The 19,742-nt window shown below is 33.2% G+C and overlaps 1 protein-coding gene across 7 annotated transcripts in view; it reads left to right on the top strand.

The window, feature by feature from the left end:
• Window positions 1–15,481: 15,481 nt before the first annotated feature.
• Window positions 15,482–19,742, top strand: part of LOC123716395 — a 57,941-nt gene continuing 53,680 nt past the window's right edge. For all 7 annotated transcript variants that reach the window (XM_045672124.1, XM_045672123.1, XM_045672122.1 and 4 more), the window contains exon 1: window positions 15,482–15,575. The gene's annotated coding sequence lies outside the window, so the exon portion shown is untranslated. The remainder of the gene's footprint in view (window positions 15,576–19,742) is intronic.

Genomic DNA, 19,742 nt, shown 5'->3' with positions numbered 1-19,742 from the left:
TAATTATAATCCGACATTAGAACTGTTATGTATGTTTTAGTCGAGTAAACATGGAAAAAGCGTAGATGGATGTGATAGAAAAGGTTTTGCGACGAGAGCTTTGACTCCTACTATCTAGAATAGTCCATGACGACATCCGGCGCTTCTCAGGGCATATCGCAGATACAATACGATTTATTCCGTCCAGTTTCGCCGCATTAATATTCAGTTGCCTCACCTGTCGCAACGTTGTCCATCTCTTATATTACAATCTGTTTAACCCTAAAATTCCTTCCCATCTCAAAACTAATTATTGGGAGCCCATAACTATAGCTTACGCTCTTCCGAAAACTATATCTTTGAAATCCTTCTCCTAACTCCTCCTTTCTTGGCGAATCCTTCAAGGTCTCTGCAGTTAGGCTATGGAATTCACTTCTCGTCCCTCCTCACTTATCTCCTTCTCTATCTTCCTTTAAATTTTTCTGTAGAAACATTACCTCTCCACATCGTATCCCTAACTTTTTGGACAATATCAAAGTGTATTCCGCAATCCGCACGTTATTTAATTTATAATTGTTTAATCAAGCCAGATTTCATATATCTAATTGAAATATGGGGGTGAATGCAAAAATAAAATTTCTTTTTTTTCATGCATGCTGTATAAAAAACTTACAAACACTACAAAATAAATTAATAAAAGCACTATTTAGATTCAATTTTTTAACACAGACTAATAAAATCTACCAAGAAACCACAATTATGATGATTAAACAACTACATGTTTGTACTTTAATTAAAAAAAAAATTAATAACGCTCTCCATAGTAGCTTATCATTAAAAAAATCAAACACCCAACTACACGCAATACTCGTGGAGCGAGTTTGCTTATCTTGCCGAAGCCGCGCACAAATTATTTGAAGAGGTCCATCAGGTATAAGGGTGTGCAATTATTTAATCAATTACTATATAAAATTCGCAATATTAGCGCGTTTAGCAACTTCAAAAGGGCATTAAACGTATATGTCAAAGTGAACCTAGTAGACTAAAATTGGGACGTGTATCTCGCTCGTGTATACATAATATTAAGTTTCTCATGTAAATAAAATGCAATTTTATAATGAGAAATAAAGTTCTTTAAACAAAACTTTCGTACTAACTACTGACTGACGTGAGACTGATTTTAAATTATCGTGATTCATGTGCACTTTTTATTATTAATTTAAAATAAATCAAAACTGCATTTGAAAAGTCTAGTCAATAACTAGCATAAAAGTAGTGGGGTCCTATGACTTTATACGTATACCTTTTGTACTTACTGAAAAATTCGTAATAAGAAAAGTATTTTTATTTTTCACTAAATTCATATTAAATAGCGACGTCAATATATAATAAAAACTCCGTCTTTGTAACAGCAAAAGGGCGGGACAGATATATTTTTGGAACAAAATTTCATTTAGTCTATTATCTCGATCCCGTCGTATATGTCTCGTATATTTTTGTTATTGACTTGAACTTGAGGAATATTATACAGTTTATAATCTTTCAATAAGTGTGTATTTGATCATTTTCTGAATTAAAAAAAAACATAGATATGCAAAACAATTAATAAGTAAGTCATGTAAGTAGTTCAATTACAAAATTAAACGAAATTTATCAATTTTTTACATATATTTTTTTAAAATATGCTTGAAGATTATTACTTACTGTAATCTGCAAGGATCCCCATACCTAAGCTAGTATTGCTGCCTTGCGTTTCTTAATCGATCAATTCTTTACCAGATAATAATTGTTTATGAATTTTTTTTCCACTCCTACAGATTGTGATAACCCAGCAAATAGATAATAACACACCGTTTGCAATTGTACCGCAATAAAAATAACATGAAAGGAAATGAATATGACGTAGACCAAAGCAGGTAATTACAGCAGTTTTCTGAACGGTCGTTTGTTTTGGTGTGCATAGACTTGATTGGGTTATATTAAGTTTGTTTTTTATGAAAAGTACCTAAGGACCTAAGGCTATTTAATCGTATGTGCTGTGTCATCTTAGAATTTCACAGTAAAAAGACACAATTTAAAGTATTTAAATAATTAATTCGTAATAGATTCGTTGCTAATGGATGATCTCGATTTTTACACTAATTATATATACTATACTATACGTATACAGTTAGTTGAATCGTGGATTCAGACCGTTTCATTGGAGGGTCTATCACATTCCAGACAATTATGCACTTGCACTACCTTCTTCTGTTTTTCTTCAGGCTATTTCAGAGCGAGTCTAGTAGAGTGGTACAGTTTTCAGGAAACTCGTTTTCAGGTGTGAGACAAGATCGAAACATTGTAAAACGCCTAACATCATGGCAAACATAAATAGAATTAATTAGATAAGTATAGATAAGATATTAATTTCCTTGAATTTATCTCTCCATAAAAAAGATCTACGGCGTTAACTATCCGATAACTGTGTGATATGGTTATATTATGACATCAAATCAAAAACATCTGTTAGGCTGCCGCCGGAGAGTTTCAATTGTCATAGGATAAAAATACACGATAAAACAAAGTCAGCTGAAAATGAGAGCAAAACTTGTGAGAAAGTTGTGTGGTTTAATGAGTGCGTAATAATTTTTATTATGCCGTTTCCTAGTACGAATGATTTATATACAAATGTGAACATACTGTGGCCAGATGGCGTTTGTAAATAAAATTCCGTGAACTGTGTTATTGACGTTTTCGAATTGGGATAACTGTGATCTTGACCAGACTCTGATAATACGACATTTAAAAATGTTCTACGTACATGTTTGTGTTACGTTGTCTGGTGACAAGGTGATTTAATGTAAAACAAAAGGTCATGTCAGGTATTCTTTATTGAACTAGAAATGATATTGCCTAATCACATTGTACAACTAAAAGATCATGGCTAAGCAGTTGTCGTGTGTTGGGCTTGGAACTTCCTTGAATCGTAGAAGTCTTGAGCGGGCAAAACGGTTTTTTAGATAAAAGTTGTCTCATGATAAATGAATGTATGTCACATATAGAACAATTAATTTCATAATACGAAATGAATTAAAAATAATCAAGAGTAAATTTTCATTGGTTCAAATTATTCCACATAATCGCATCTACCTACCTCCTAAATGTTATTTAAAGTAAGAAATATACTGGCATACTACTACGTTAAACACTCATCACCTCATTAATTCGACAAATATATAAGGGAGAGGTACTAATTGGAATATTAATTAAAGTAAAACATTAATCTATCAGCCCCAAACAAGCGGTTCGTTGAATCACCCTTTGATCGCGTTAGGTAATAATCGCTATGAGCCATTATTGATATTTAAAAATAATTGAGTTTTTATTATTAGTTTTTGTTAATTTTTGATAAATGTGTATAAACTTTCAAACCTCAAACGTGGCTTCAGTCCGGTTTGTTCGTCGACGCAAATTCTACTATTTTTGTACAGCTTCTTATAGTCGTTGTTTCGTAACTTTTGGCTTGCACCACTATCAACTGAAATTGTTACAGAAACGTCAAATTTTAATTAGTACGAAAGCGTTAATTCAAATATAAGGGTTAAATTTTGAACTGCAAAGAGATCTGTGAAGAGTAACGATGTTTGTGCTATGTTGTAATTATTAAATGTAAAAAAGTCTAAACTTCACTTTTTTGAAAAACGTTGACTGTCGTTCAAGTGCTGATATACTATGTCAATGATAATATGAAAAATTATCATGTATTAATATATGTAAAACTTTATAGATTATTGTTCTCCTATGATCATTATTATTGCAGAACATAATATTTCGACATTATATAAAACGTGGACTGAAGTTACTAACAATCATATACTAATTTAATATATTAAAACCATTATAATGGTTGAAATTTATATACAAACGACCCTCGATGCAAAATTAATCCCTCTGATGGGGATTTAGAGAGGATTAATATTTATAATGGTATATGACATTGTTCCATCAAAATATGATACATTGTTTACGACAAAATTATATTTATTACATTACGTTACAATTATATTGTATATGTAGGTTTACCTTTTTCCTTTAATATTATAATTAAGATCAAACCTCGCATATCAGCGTAGTTACGAGTTCTGGATAGGAAAATCGAGCTGTATTACTAATTAATGTTACCAATTGTTATAATCCTTCTAACGGTAGTGATCAAGTTGGATAATACCTGCATAAATCAGGTCTAAAATGTCTAAAGTTTCAATGACGAAGTTCCCCTGGAGTGATGCCAACGACATTATATGAAGTTTCTAAAGTGCAGTAAATCCTGCTATCAAATTCAATTTATGTATTTTAACGCTATTTTTCAAAGCTTTACTTATATTTACCAAACGTTTTATAGTTAAGTAATTTTTCACCACCAAAACATTTACACTTCGTGCGAAATCCTGGAAAAAGTTCATCAACTGTGCGAGCTTTCGTAGGATGAAACAAGAAAGTATCAATCGTCGCTGTGGGAATGGATATTCGATCGTGAAAATGTGATTGTGCAGCTAAAAGCCTTACTACCATATCATATCAATAAACCAAAAAGTTTTCTACAGAATTAAGTAATTAACTGAAATAGTTTTACTATACTCATCAGCGATGCTATTGTGTAATTCCCAATAGCTTTAGGAAATGCGAACTTTACTTAAGTGTTGCGGCTTTGTACTATGCGGTCCCAAGAGTGCGGATGCGAACATCTAAGCCCAGGTGGGGTGCCCCCAGCCCCCAGATCACTAGATTTGAAAAAAAAATCAAATTAAAAGGTAAGGTAAGGTAAGGTGGATTCATTTTCCGCAATTAGACTCATAATTGGTCCGTTGTGAGTTAAGTCTTGGCTGTTTTAGCTTAACTCTTTTCAGAAGCACATAAGTCTCCCGGGTACTTCACAGGCTTCGCGGAGCGACCTCACGAGCGAGGATTTTTGTACATTGTTTAGCCACAGCCTCGCATTCCAGGACTACGTGGGTGACTAATACCTCTGCGCTGAGACAGCCTCTACACAAGGGGCTATCTGTCGCGCCTAGGATATAAAGATGTTTATTAAGGAAAGATGGTTATTATTCAAATTCAAAACTCACCTTTGTTTCATTCGCTTGCCAATGATCTACAATAATACACCGACCTACAAACTATAAGCATAATAGCGAACAATGTAAAAAAGCATTCTATGGAAACATTTCAATAACTTCGTACAAAATAACTTCTCTAACTAACATTTATATCATGGAAATGAACATACGTGCCGCATGAATATAACTAGGGCACAACTTATGAGAATATTGTCATAAGCAAATAAACAGAGTACAACCAACTCTTATGACTTAACGTAGCAATATTCTTTATTCACACAGTTTTAAATCATAGATACTTCTAATACACATACATTTTAGGTCTTCCACATAAACTGATATATGTTAATAGACGAATGTGTTCAAACAAATTGAGATAGAATTTTAATAGTATATGAGAAAAAGAATTGACGAATATTGTATGAGTTTGGGATGTCCGAAAAACATGTGGAACTTTATGCATTAAGCAGGGTAATAGCGTAGGACTGGTTTACAATGCACAATGAATTAATGATTCAAAATTTTTGGTAACTTAATTTTTTCTTATATAATAAGAGGCAAACGAGTCTACGGGACGCCCAAAAAGGGCAATCATCGCAGCCCATAGATACCCATTTTTAGTGGGTGGTTGCCGGCCTTTGAGGGAGGAGTTAACTAACTTTGAAAAGTTGGAGGACGTATCTCTCAGAGAAGTCCGCAAAAGAAAATGCCTCGTGAAACGGACTGTGGAAGGCTTTCAACCATCAAGGTGATGGTGATAAAATGTTGAATTGATACTCGTACGGTGCTGAAAAGAGGCAGTAAGATCAACCCAAACAATTCTTCAGAGAACACTCACCGTAGTACACTTTATAGAAAATGCAAAGAGATGCAAAGTCTCTTCGTAGAGAGAGAGAATCAAGGCGATTATTCATTGGAGATTAACAATTCCACAAGCTAATCCTCCGGGCTTCCTGTTAACCAAAGTCCAGCCTAAGGGCTAGTTCCAGTTCTTAGCCCTACCCAAAACACGCAGTTTGGCTTTTTCTTCTAGATGACTGCGGGATTGGACTTCTTTCGAAGAAAGATGTTTTAAGAGTCAGCCTTTAAATTGAGAAGAGTTGACAAAAAGATCTCTCTTGGCAAAAAACTAACAGACCTGAGTCAATTTAACAACAATTTCCAGTATCGTTTCAATTGGGAAAACAAGTTAGTTATGAACTTCAAATGGGGACATGTATATTATTAGAACTAAATGTGCACAAAACTAGAAACGCACTATTAATAATACTTAAACTAGTACAATAATAATACTCGTTATGCATTTGAAAACAAATTTCAAGAAAATCTCGCGTTTAAGATTCCTCTAAACTCCGATTACAATCATTAAAAGTTATAACGTCGTTTGAAGTATATCTAGTATTAAATGTACTCCACGACGGGAACCAATTTTTTTTAATTTCTTTTATTTTCTATTTATTCGTTTTTAATTATTATTATTATCACTCCTAAATAGTTAAGAAGATTAAATACTTTATTTGTGTATAATTCAACATTTAGAAAAAGTAGATATTTGAAATGTTGTATTATATTTCATAGACGTGACGTGGCGAGATTACCCCAGGGGTACCACACGTTTCCGCTGTGGAGAATCCCCCTCTGAGCGTCCATCATCGGAACAATCATTATCTTGCAGAGCCAAATTTAGGGAAGCATACACACACATACAATAGAGACTTCGGAAAAAAATATGTTTTAAATTCCGACTAGAAAGCCACTTTTCTTTTGATATATTTGTTAAATACTAAAAGAGTAGTTTCTTTTAGTATTTAGCAATCCTTCTGCTTAAGAGGGCCCATAATACATGATTAATTGAAAAACCCGACTGAAAGAAAGTGTTAATTTTATTTGGAAAATAATTTGTGGCTTCCAATCATTCGTTGCCCCCCCAGACCTCCAAGCCCTACAGCTACAAAATAATCGGAACTTTATTATTAAAAATTATGATAAAAGCCTTTTTGCCACGGTAACAATTCAGTAAAAATCTAATAAAGTTGTCTTTTATTCAAGCTCATTGTGAAAACGTCGATAATGGATGTGTTGTGTCCTCATGTCCGAGCAGAGCACGCGACACGACGCTTGAACTAATAATAATCCTACGCCTTACTGCATTCCTCCTGTAAATAAACGACTTGAGACGAATACGAAAGAAATAGATGTGGCGTATGCTTGTTATTGAAATTCAAAGACTTGTTTGAGAAAGATAGAAGCTGGAAAGGAAAGTCTTTCTGTAATAAATCTTTTAAGTTACTTATATAAATTTTATTACATTTAATTTTATCTTTGAGGGTTAAGAGTAAAAAAGTTTTTAATCTTTGAGCAAACCTTTCACAAATCAGTTGTTGATACAATCGGTACAAAGAAATACCTTTTAAAGTTATTTATTTAAGTATTTCCGTGGCGAGACGTAAATTGTTTTTGCTTCGTACAAATACATCGAATTAAGACGTATTGTTTATCTTCCTTTTGTATACAGGAGTATACAGATTTTTATTTGGTTTTATTAACACTAAATTTATTTTTCATTTTTGTGTCTAATATTTTCCTTTTTAAGTGATTATTTGCTTTTTCTTGTTATCAGCCTACTGTGTCCGACACACACATGCTTTTTTGTTATTGTTACCGGGGATCCTCACGATGTTTTCTTTTCTCCGTACGAGCAGGTTTAATACAAGCGCATAGACAGGATGCACATAAATTTACCATTGGTGCACCGCCGGGGATCGAAGCAACCACTCCAGGTATGAGAGTCGCACTCTAACAAGAGCATTGTAGTTTAGGTGTGTAGAGCAATAATGTTTGTTTAAAAAATAATAAGTAAATATTCCATAGTATTTTTATAATTTAATTAGCTTCTGTAAACGATAGCGGTAGCAGTTAAACACATAACAAATATTAAGATTTTGCAGAATGGGCCAAAATCACAGAAAACATGCGATACGGTCATTAGACCCTACCGTTATTTGTCTATTTATTCCATAGTTTAGAATTAATCCCTAGGTTACATTTATTTATTTAATAATAATGTAAGTACATTAAAACAATTACAGAATCACAGATGAAATACATATTATTTATAAAAAGGTTTACAACAATAAAAATATTCAATACATTTAACTAAGTAATGCGTTATTCGCAGCTTTGTGTGACGAAATTGTATTTTATCATATATGGAATGTGAGTATCAGAGAAAGAAGAGTTAATTTTAAATATTTTGAAATGATCGTGCCTATGAACATTCACATAGTTCTAATGTTAGAAGACACCAGCGAATAGACCCTAAATTAAGCAATTGACATTATTATGACATTAATGTCACAGTAATTTGTTAAGCTAGAAAATTTGTTTACCAATGCCAAAAAAGCGGAAGGAGAAATGCTAGAAAGAAGCTTACAATTTTATGGCTATGTTTTATTGTAAATATTTTTTTTTTATAAATTCGTGTATAACGCATAGCTGCGCCGCCAAGAACGACTTTAATGATCGAATTCTCGTTTTTAATTACCATTTAATTATATTTATAATAAAAGCACGAAATAAATATAAATAATCAATCCGACAGTAAAGTTTTATTTCGTTTGTTCCTTCATTTTGTTTTACTGTTAAGTGTGCAAACTTTAAGCATTTGCAATTTGTGATGGCGATACTCAAGTGATTTTCCATAGCAACAATATTGATCACATTGAAATAGCACATGGCCACTATAAAACGAATATAAACGGACGATAAAGGAACATGTTTAAGCGTAAAGAACAAACGCAATGTTAGAATTACAAGGATCATTTACTGAAGAACAAATGATTATTTAAATATAGCGTTAAATAAAGAAGAAGTAATTAGGTTTTCTGATCGACTGTGAGGGGAGCAAATGTCTTTTCAGCACAATGCTAATTTCAAGATAATTTATACAAAGGGTATTCAATATTTAAAACCTCTAAAATTGAAACAGAAATGTTCTTTGCTTAAACCAAACCAAATATCTCGTAAATTGAAGTATTTCAAAGGCATAGTCAGAATTAATATCAGTACTATAAACTAGCTTTGACAAAACATTCAAAAAGCGTAGATTGTATACAACAACTATTTATCAAAGAGTCATAGGAGTACACATGTCCCTTGCTTTTCAACCTTTTCGATTGGCTTTTTTTCAAACTTTTTTGGTAGCGTTGCGTAAAATTGGGAATTTTCACATGGAGATGAAACGTCAGAGTTTTGATTTTTATTTATGGTTTGTGGTGTGCCAAATTGGGACCAATGAGATTTTTGATTTTTTTATTACCTACGGCAGATTAAATACATCCGAATATTAAGCACGTTCGTTCCGTAACTTTAAAGCGATTTTATAGAATTAAATATTTAAAATAAAGTGTGTACCGTTTTAGAAATTATGTAAGATTAAAATTTCACTTATTATTTAAGAGCATTACTGAAATACAGCGATACATACGCGCTCGTATGAATTCAATACGTAGTTTATCGTATCGTAATTATACCTAGTTATTCACGCCATAACTTAACATTATTAGACTGTAATATTCCATAAACAAAACTTGCGCTGGGCGCCTTGTAGTGAAAAATAGTAATACGAGAAACTTCTTGGCAATACAAACTTTGACTTGGTCCGACACATTTTAAACGGACTTCAAAAATACCAAAGGTGAGCTTAAAACAATAACATACCGACTATCAGACTATCATATATTTTTTTACATACAGTACGAATGTTTTCAATTATTGCCATAATAATAATGAAATTACGTAAGGTAACATTTTTGCAACCACTAAAAGGAAATTTTATCGAAATTACTATATTTTCTGTTCCAAATATTTTGTTATAGGTAGATAAATGACTATTGGAATAGTTGATAATAAAGTTCACCTACATGAGTATAACATGAATTAAAAACAAATACTGTAGGCATCTTAGCAATAAAATTATTAAGTCTGTACTTCTGTACATCAAATGACACGGCCGACTTATTTGCTGGATATTAAACGATATTAAAATCACTCCCCGGGAATCCATACTACTGGTATCTTTGACATCTAGATTATATTTTTATGACCGTTACGGTATGATAAGGAATTTAAATGGTCTATATTCTATTTTATTATATTATCAATAATCATGGTAGACGTTTTCTGGAGTATTATCAAAAATATAACTTTAATGAATAATACATTTAAGAAAGAAATTCAAACTTTCTCAAATGTTCATGGCCAATAAATAGGTCGCTTATTTTATAAGGAAACGAAAAACAAAAATTAAAACAATTGGAACAAAAAAGCAAAGACAAAGGCGAAATATACATTAACGCAAATGCCTAACTTCAATGAGGTTAAATATAGGGAGCGATTCGATTGTTTTTAAAAACTTATAAAAGCGACCTTATTATAATAGAACGCTTATTTTTTATATTTTTATCTATAAAAAGCAATCCTGTCCTGTCAGGTGACCCTAAATTAACAAGAATGCACAACAAATAAAAAAACATTTACACACAAAACAAAAAACAAACATTTATTCCAGAAAACAAAGTTACCGAAAATATAGGCATTAATAAATTATAGAACTTTTGTCAGTGTACTCAGTGTACCCATAATAAACAAGGTCTGTTACCCAATGTAATTCATTAACTAATGTTAAACACTGAATCATTTGCGTCCCTTTCAGATGTCCTAGCCGTGGGCACATAAAGTAATGATGGATCGATGTCGTCTGACGTACCGCATCAGGCACATTAAAGCATTTAGTACCTAATGCCGAATTACTAATTCTCGGCATACTCTTAGCTTGTTGTAACCCATAGAAAAAATAATAAAAGAACACCGTACATGCTAGGATAGAAGTGCATCAGAATTTTTTTATACCTGCTCCAACAACACCTAATACTTAATTTCTTCATAAATGCTCCATATGACTTTTAACCAGCGTATAGTACAAGTATAACACTCTCACAGTAATAATATTCGGGAAATATGCTTGTCTCAGTACAAACCCAAGTTTTTTTATAAGATTTTCGACAAATCTGTCTTATGTGTTCTCGGAACTTCAAGCCCAGCGTAAACACAATGCCACGATCGTTTAGTTGCGTCGCCCGTTTGATTGCTTCCGATCCTATTATGTAATTGTATAGTAGGTATTAGGTGTATAATCTAGCGTAGATTGGGAAAATGATAATGGAAGACTTTACAGCATTAAAGTTAGTTTATTTAAAATTCTCTCTGAAGATGCTCGTAAGCAGACAGTTACAAAAAACGCTACAGTATTTAGGTTGGTTGGTGAGACCAATACTCTTAGATTTCCGTATTTGTTATGTGATATTTTTCTTCTGAATAGCTAAATAGGTGATGAGACTTCTATGCCTCACGTACGCCATCGATTTGTAGGCGGCCAGTTTCCTCAAGATGTTCCTTTACCGTTCCAGTTCGAGTTTATTACGCATATAAAAAATAAAGTTTATTAGTCAGCAGCCATCATTCATACGAACGACCGTCAGAGTGCGTGATCAAGCTACTAGGACTACTCAAAGTAATAACTTTATAAAAAATATTAATAAAATAAATGCAGTTATTTGTCAATCACTATACTTTTGGGGTGTTGGGAGTTTCTGACCTCACATTTAAACATTATATAGATATATACGTGCGTATAGGAAGTCACGCGTTTATTTATTCAGTGCTAAACTTCAGAGTTTTTTTTAATTGCGAACAATAAAGAACAGGTTTCGCAGGCTAGTATTCGAAAAGTGTTGTTTTTTTCTTTTTATTTTCTCATCAAAAATATTTTGTAACATTTTCTAACCAAGCTTCAAAATATCCCTAAATAAATCCAAGATATTATTACACATTATCACGAGTACACTAGCACATGTTAAAAATTCAAAGAAAACCGAGGTTCCACAGAGAGTCTTTGATTCTAAGTAACAAGATTAATTTGATTTACATTTAATCGTCTGACTATATCACGAATTAAGACGGCACGGTTTTTGCAAGACCGTTTTTATATATAATATTATACTCATTTATGGTTATCATTGTCACGGCAGTACATAGTTGAGTAGGGTGTGAGGAGGCACTGTTTCGGAGACAGCCGGGACGAAGACCTGCACGTTGAGGGACTGCCCAGGGCTGGGTGATGGAAAGGAGATCTTTGCTAGATTCACTCCAGGGAAACGTAGTAAAGCGTAATTAAGTACGGGAAATAACACCTGTGGATTTTTATTACAATTTCACCGAGGCGCTCATGAAAATCAAAGAAGAGGCGGAAAGGACCAGGGAGCTTTGTCCCGAAACCCATACGCAACGGCAAAAGAAACCGCAGGGCCGTCGCGTAAAAGCGCGACTCACTCATTAAACCCTTCTAAGAAGTGCCCAAGCAGTGAAGCAGGGGTCCATACGCTCAAAAGAAGTGATGGTGATCTATGCCTGCAAGTACTGGACCCGATCTTCCCTAGATATTTGTAAAAGCGTATGGCCTGGTCTATGTAGGATAGGTACTTGCTGTGTCAAGTATCTTCACAGATCAACAATGGAGAGGCGGACGCAACCGCCGCATTGCATGTCGTAAAGCGAATAAGACTCTGCTGTTACCGCATCCCACCTAAGGCGAATGTTGGTGGCGCCATTTAAAAGGGGGTATGCAGAATCGCGAGACCTACATAACCCTCCCGCAATTTGCAGTCGCGCCGTGGTAGATATGTGCAATGCATTTTCATAAGAATCGAATTGCTGTACTCTCTATTTGACGGAATAGTAAAAATAGTTCGAAAACAAACCAAATAATAGTTTATTTACTCACATAGTTTCATTTCAACAGATGCATTAGCCAAACATTTGAGTCAAACAAAACAGAACTCCCTCGAGGCACATTAGCGGTGTATTCGACCGTGACTTGCCCTTATATTTCGGTTTCTCTATTATTTGTACTAAACGAAGCTCTATTTTGTATCTTTTCTCAGCTATTTATGGGTCTCACCGACAGATATATAGGGTATTTATGTTAAGGAATACTTTTTAATTTGGCTAACTTAATAGCCTATGCTGCTATGATGTAGGTATATCTTTGTTGTTAAAGAAATTAATTAATCACGGTTTAGGGAATAAAAATATTTTTACAACTTTCGAATATCCATTATTTTTGTGTGTTGTCAGTATAATGTGTAGTTAATGTTCTTTAAGCTGAACCCTAGTTTGAAAATACAAAAGCGTTCTATCACTCGTAAATCATCTACCAAAGTCGATAGAAAGCACATAACTTTTAAACAATCGAATTTGTAACGGTGTAGTCATAAAGACATTTATTAAGAGTCGTCCATTAGCTGAATTGCAAGTCCCGTCTGGTTATTATCCCTATAAAGTATAAATCACTACATTTTAACCACCGATTTAACGCTTCTTGTGAAGTTGCTGTTCTAGTCAACATTAGATGATATTTTAATAAGTACTCGATTACGGTATCAGGAAGGGCAGCATAATCCGCGATACAGATTATTATATCCTTATTAATCTACAATTGACAGCAAACTATCAAAAACATATTCTATTTGTGAACTGGGACATCACTTAATCTGTAATAATACTCTGTGCACAATACTAAAGACAATAAACCGATGTAACTCGTGCGTTTTTAATTCCAAAACTATGTTGTATGCATTATATAACAACACTTCAAAATAAGATGAGGTACTTTATTAAAGCATATCACGATTTGCATACGACTTTAAAATTAATGAATTAATTATCAAACTTAATAAACTCAGGAGTTGTACGTTTCACAGTAATATGATATTGCTTTGAACCCATTTCTATCATGAATTTGTTCCATAACGTTGAAGAACATACAACTTAATGAAATGCATAAGGATTCCAATCTTTAAAAGAATGTTTGAGTAAATGTTATGTTTATCATTTTTAGGTAGTCATATTTACATTATTAATAGGCAGTAGCCGCATTGCATACAGCTCCTTCCACTGTAACGAAAAGCGGATCGAATCGTCGACGATCAATAGTTTTCCGAGCTGCTTTATCTCTTGGTGTTGCGTAGAGATGTATGATTAATTTGTTACAGCTGGGTTTGAGATAATACGACATTTCTCCCGTATTATCTTGTCGGCCGCCATTCCACAACTGTGTTAAGTTTTTAAGGCAGTTTTATCCGCGCATCACCACTATATGGAATTAACTCCTCACTGAAGTATTTCCGGACCTATTTGATTCAGCATCCTTCAAGAAAATAGCTTACCAATTTTTAAATGGGCAGTAACGCACTCGCGAGCCCTATAATATTGAAAGTGTCCATGGTCCGGATCACTTAACATCTGGTGAGCCACCTGCCCGTTTGCCCCATGTCATATACAAACAAAATACATTTTTTAATGTACATTTTTGATCGAAAGATAATAGAATACAAAAAATCTACATTCACTAAATAGTAGATAAATACTTAGAGCAACAACCGGGCTTTTATTTAAATAATATGACACAGAATCGACGTTTAAAAATTATTTATAATTGTGACTCAAGTAAACAGAGCGATATACTGAATTATCAAAAAGGGGCTTGTAATAAAATTACCTCTCAACCTTTCGAAGTAAATAATGTTCATTCTATCTGTTCATCATGAAATTGTGGAACATGAAAGACCAACATTTGCATATGAACACTTAATTTATGTAAATTATCTGGTTTCATTTGACTAGCATAGATTTGAAAACATGGGTCTTTTAGCATTTTTGTTATTATTAGCTACGCAATAAATGTTTTAAGTTTTATGTTTAAAGCATAACTTAAGGTCCTAACTACCTTAAATATCGTCTCAATTTTGTTAATAGCAATTAACAAAAATGTTTAAACAGAATTTGTGAATGACTCATTTGTACTTGCATAACCCGTCATAATAAATTAACAATTAACACATAAAAGTAACTTGAAGATCCAAAATAGTTTGTAGAAGGCTTTTTATCACTGTAATATTATAAAACTTATGTATTTTTGAATCTCTATCACACGAATTTGATGTATTGTGATGTGTTTTACAATGATTATAAGCGGAAAGAAAAGGTATATAAGGAGATGGTGGAGATTAATGCACTTCGCTTTAAGGTATAATGTGTATGTATCCCCTGTCTTTTTATCGGGTATATACTAAAACATCACAAATTCCATAATTGTATGAATATTTTATTGGTTGTTATGAAGACTGTACCAACTGTTTTACACATCACAAACGATGTTTAAGGATATTATCACAAATAAATAAATTATATCTAGATTTAGGAAGTCAACCTAACCGACACAGTAGCGACAATTTATTTATAGAAACGGGGCAACTAATCAAGACCAACTAGTTCAAGCCGGGACATCGGCGCGCGCGCGCGTTTTAAAGTGCTCTTCTGTGGTTGATCGATAGTTTGTGTACTTGTTTTGTGCGTAGTTATCAATGGATATTATATACGGTTTGTTATTTTGATAATTTATTTATTAATATTATATAAATAGAACTAAGGATATAGATTTTAAGTCAATAACGAGTGTGTAAAAAGGTCTTTAAGAATTCAGTCGTAGTCGTTTGGCGTTGAATGGTTAGTACATTATATAAACACGGTCATGAAAGTCCTGAATTGTCTAACTTTTGCATTTACCTGGATGAATTTATTTTTGTAATATATTGTATAACACTAACTTAATGAAACTGACGTCTAAAAAACTACATGAATATGACAGAAACTAAAAAAATAATATATATTTTATGACATCGTTTGATGCTAAAAATAATCTTAAATGCTACATTTTTATAGCTATGAATCCTGAGTATCCTCAGGAGAGTTCTAGGTATCTCTGCTTTCCTAGTACGTAGATTAAATACACGATTCTTATCCCATGAGGATCGGAGGTCGTACAATTGAAACATAAACTTCATACTTTAAAATAGTCGAGGAGACGTAGAAATATGTTTGCCCGATTAGAGCGTTACAATACGCCATACAAATAATATCTTAAATCTCTTTATATAGTTATGTTTAAGTTCACCGGAAGTCCGTCACTTCAATGTAATTTACGTCTACAATTAATATTAATAAAAGGTAGGTCTTTTATAATAGGGAAGCAGGGCTAGCGAATGATTGATGTGCGGGCACTCATACTTATTAATATTGATTGCAAATATTACGACAAGGAGTTTTGCCTTCATGGATCATAATATGAAATCTTTAAGAAATAGCTTGTATTAAACCCGGCAATCAACTAGTGAGCAGTGAGTGACTCGAGCCTGTGACTCTCATCCCGAGGTTCCATTTCCTGCTGTGGTCCAATGGACTTTTATTTTTAACCCCCATTTACAAAAAAATTGCAGAAATCTGAGGTCAAAACCCAAAGCTGTTTATTTTGAAAAAATTGACGTTATTTAGGTTTAAAGAACAATAAATTGTTCATTAATAACTGTAAACCTTACTAATTTGAAGTATTTATTGAAGTTAAATAAGAAAACCCTTAAGAATAATTTTTAGAAGAATAAAATGGTGGACGAATTTCTACGAAGACAATTGGAATAAAAGCGATTGAACGCAAAATTGCAAACAAGTATTCCCTTTGTGTTGCAACATCAAAAGTAAATGTTAATTCGGACATTCCATTAGCGACTGTAGGGGAAACAAAAACAAAAGACTCACATTAAGCCCCTCCTCCGCTTCCCTTCATGATTTGAGATTCATTTTAATACTCGATTTTAAAACTGCTTGAAACTATATGTTGTGTCGAGTTTACGGTATGTTAAACACATTTTGAAATTATTTTTTTTCCGGGGTGGGCCCACCACTTTCTCACCCATATCTCGAGCTGTGGTCTGAACTTTGACGTAGTAGATAGTTATCACTCCCACGAGTACCTCCACCCTGAGTACCTGGTCGTAGCCGATGTTCCATAGCAGCAGACCAAGGTCGGAGCCGTGTGGTGTTCCGCATTTGTTAAGTCGCTCCCTGGTACCTGTTTAGAGGGTCACTCGGCGTTCTGTATATGATATACACTCGAACGGATAAGGAAAACATCGTGACGAGACCATCTTGCCTTAGATCCAAAGAATCGATTGTCTTAGTCAGGCACAGGAGGTTGATCGCCTACTTGCCTATTAGATTAACAAATTATCATGAAACACCTACCTAAAATATTGCACCGCCACTGATTTATTTTAGATAAGATCATTAAAAAAAATTTTCGATACTAACTTATACTTTATTACACTGTAATCTAGTAAATTAACATACTACTATCTACTAGCTGCACTTATTTATAGAAATATATAAAATTGTAATAACTACTGCAATTTACTATCTAGGCAAGATAGATCTAGTTCACACACGCTACGATCCCACCTGCCATATTAGTCACTTCCTCCTGCCAATCAATTTGCAGCCACTCTTGACACTTGCCGTTTCGACAATTTACAATCTAAATGATTTGCGCGTGATTTATGATAGTTGCATACTGACCATGCCAAACCAGCAAATCAACAGCTTTGCTTGAAATGCGAAATTGGTTCAAAGTTTCTAGAATAGTTTCAATCTGTGTTTTATATATTAAAAACCGCTACAACCTTTTGGCGTGAACCTCGGATTTTCTGTATTTGTTTCATAATCGTTTTTTTTACTGATAGGAAAGTAGGTGATCAGCCTTCTGTGCATGGCAACTCGTTGTAGAATTTTGATATAAAGCATGCCGATTTTCTCACAATGTCTTCCTTCACCCTCAGGTCTAAAAATACAATAGTACAATGGAGTAAGCACACATCTTAGTTCCCTTTATAAATATTTTTGGCCTACTATATTAGTGTTATTCAAGTTATCGATTCTTTGAGTAACACGAAACATTGATTATTTACACGGAGTATGGGGTATACATAAACACTACGCCATGGAGTCGGGAGGCAATATATTTGTACTATATTGTATGTATATTTAATTAATAATTTCCATGACGTTAATAAATACAAATTCTCTAGCAAGGAACTATATTGTCATGTTAGATATAAAATGGTGATAAGCAAGTATAACTGGGCTTGCAAACAATTTTAATAACAAAATAGTCTGTGTCATCTCTGGTCGGTTTAGTATTATAAATATGACAATTGAATTGTTTGAAACTTATCTGATTTTTTCATGTAATGTTCCCATATAATAAAATATATGCTTGCAAACATCTTATAAGAAAATGTTCACTGCTCAATAACCTTGAAAACTTTTTAAAAGGGCTGAACTTAGGAAAAAAATATACATTAATCAAATTAGGTTTAAATATGTAATCGTCCATATTAGTTAAAATTTTAGTTATGTCTTCTTTAGGCGCCAGTCTAGCTAAATACAATGAGTCATAACGATCCAAATTCCCTTCACAAACATACCTTTAATTGACGCCCGCAATTACCATTCCGCGTGACACATCTAAATTGAATTAATTAATTCGTTGATCCTAATATAATGGTTCTAAATGAGCCAGATAGATCTAAGTCTACAGATTATAGTATATATGTTTATTCCATCTCTAATATTAAAAACGCATTTTGCTAGGAATATTAATTTCATTTGAATCAAAGCCCTACCGCTATCCTTAATATTATATGTTTATTTTTAACGAACTGCAACTTACGTTGAAGTCATAACTAATAAAAGCAGATAAGAAACATAAATATCTCGGAACCCGCTAGTTTTCAAGAAATGTTTAATAGACTGAATGGGGATATCGTTAATAGGATTTTCCCTAAGCATTTACACGAAGTCGTCGTAATGATTGTAGTATTGTGTTTTATTTAAATTGGTAAGCGTCTTACAATACTGAGATGCTCTTTGAGGATATTTAGAAGTGAACATGTACTTAAGCCTGATAAATATTACTATAGTTTGTTGTAGTGTTATATGTTATATGCCAAAAATCTATAGCGAAAGCCTATGAATACATATTTTTAAGCGTAGGCAATAAGCAACAATTCATTTTCCAACGCATCCATTACAAACCAAGAATAGGGCGACATCACTCATCACATCATAAAACAAAACGTCAAAAATTCTTTCTATAATTAGTTAGTTAAGGCAACGTACATATGGCGTTATTATTTCAAGTTCTCGATAAACTGTTGCAAGTTGTATCACTAGTTTCTTAGTACGATTAGTTTTGAAATATTTTTAATTATGAGTACCTATTGGAAGCGGCTTACCCAGTGATGATGTTGCCGATGACGAAGTCATTAATTTTAGAATTGATGTTAAAATCTACAAATTTTTTGTCATACAGTGTCATAAATCCGACTAATTACCAACTCTGAAATCGTATTAAGATTGCGATTGGTCGAATTTTTTGTGGAAAAATATTCGTTCGTTTTTTCGTTCTACAGCCTCGACTAGAGGCTAGTTTAAAGTATGGAAAAATTATTAAAAAAAAATTAAATCCGCAATCGCAAAATATGAAATTTTTAAAACATAAAGAATGTATATTACTATGTCAAGTGTCAATCATATATTTTGTATTATTATTATACAGGTTTTTATCAAGGGCCTTTACTCTGCAGTCACCCTTATAACAATGTGTGCTATATCATTCCAAGAGCCACCAACCAAGGCAAATCACTCCCAGTTTAC

The sequence above is a fragment of the Pieris brassicae genome, chromosome 11, assembly GCF_905147105.1.
Source record: "Pieris brassicae chromosome 11, ilPieBrab1.1, whole genome shotgun sequence".
In the NCBI taxonomy this organism is placed as follows: domain Eukaryota; kingdom Metazoa; phylum Arthropoda; class Insecta; order Lepidoptera; family Pieridae; genus Pieris; species Pieris brassicae.
The sequence above is the reverse complement of the archived record's forward strand: the minus strand, read 5'-3'. Positions and strand labels throughout refer to the sequence as shown.